The sequence below is a fragment of the Propithecus coquereli genome, unplaced genomic scaffold, assembly GCF_000956105.1.
Source record: "Propithecus coquereli isolate 6110/MARCELLA unplaced genomic scaffold, Pcoq_1.0 Scaffold29, whole genome shotgun sequence".
Taxonomy (NCBI): domain Eukaryota; kingdom Metazoa; phylum Chordata; class Mammalia; order Primates; family Indriidae; genus Propithecus; species Propithecus coquereli.
This window is the reverse complement of record NW_012148507.1, coordinates 8135767-8137152: the sequence shown is the minus strand read 5'-3', so window position 1 is coordinate 8137152 and position 1386 is coordinate 8135767. Positions and strand designations below refer to the sequence as shown.

The 1386-nt window shown below is 40.3% G+C and overlaps 1 protein-coding gene across 1 annotated transcript in view; it reads left to right on the top strand.

Moving 5' to 3' along the window:
* WRN (Werner syndrome, RecQ helicase-like) overlaps positions 1 to 1386 on the top strand; it is a 142863-nt gene that overhangs the window by 115211 nt on the left and 26266 nt on the right. The window lies entirely within an intron of this gene.

Here is a 1386-nt window from a genome sequence, read left to right as displayed (position 1 = left end):
CTCAGGCTGGTTTCGAACTCCTGAGCTCAAACAATCCGCCCACCTCGGCCTCCCAGAGAGCTAGGATTACAGGCGTGAGCCACCGTGCCCGGCCCAACCCTTTTAGTGTATCCTAGCAGACCTTGTTTTCTTGGTTTGTTACATGAATAATACATGAATGAATTTTCATTATAAAACATTGAAACTATACTTTAAATAGAAAAGTCTCCCATACTCTTGTTTTTCTGCAACCCATTACCAGAAGGCAGCTCCTGTTAAATATGTGATATGTAATCTAGTTGTTTCTTCTGCCTTTACGTGCCTTTGCATGTGTATCTACAGTACACATATCAGTATTCTGTGTGATGGAGTCGCAAGTATGCAGAAAACACTTTTTGCTGCATGCCTAAGTATGATGGTTGTCTCCAGGAAAACACTTGTTTGACTTGGGAATTTAGCTTTTCGTCTCCAAATACCATTTTTTACTAAAAAGAATGATGGAAAACTATGGTTGGTTATTTGATCATGAGTGTTTGGCAGACATTTTCTCAAAATTGATTGAAGTCAACCTCTTGCTTCAAGGAAAACCGATGGTATTTGTTGCCAGTGATAAAATTTGACATTTCTGGCAAAATTTATAATTTTGAAAAACTCACGTCCCCCACTGGGAGCTTGACAGCTTCCCTTAACATAAAGACTTCTTTTGTTTGTTTGTTTTTTGAGACAGAGTCTTGCTCTGTTGCCCTGGCTAGAATCCAGTGGTGTAATAGCTCACTGCAGCCTCAAAGTCCTGGGGCTCAAGTGATCCTCCTGCCTCAGCTTCCCACGTAGCTGGGACTACAGGCGTGTGCCACTGGGCCTGGCTTTTTTTTTTTTTTTCCTCTATTTTTAGTAGAGACGGTCTTGTTTTTGTTCAGGCTGGTCTCCAGTGATCCTCCTGCCTTGACCTCCCAGAGTGCTAGGATTACAAGCATGAGCCCTCTCGACTGGCCACTTAACAAAAGACTTTTCTAATCAGATGGATGGTAATTAACAAATGTGATTTTTTGATATTTTATAAAGATTTTTGTCTGAATATAGAAGATCTGCATGACTAACACATGCTGCTACAAAATCATGGATGGGTGAAAGGTCTGTTCAATGTACAAGATGGACCAATGGGTTTTAATGTAGTGGAGCATGAAAAAGTTCAGTGATGGTTTCAGATTACACAGTGCAACTAATCTTCAAGAAACTACCACGTGTCTAGTTTTGGCATAATTTCAAAGAAGAATGTCCACCATTATCTGAAAAGGCTGTTAAAATGCTCCTCCTTTTTCCAACTATGTGCCTGTGTAAAGTCAGATTTTCTTCATATACTTTAGCCAGAACAGCATATCGAAACAGATGGAATGCAGGACCAAATCT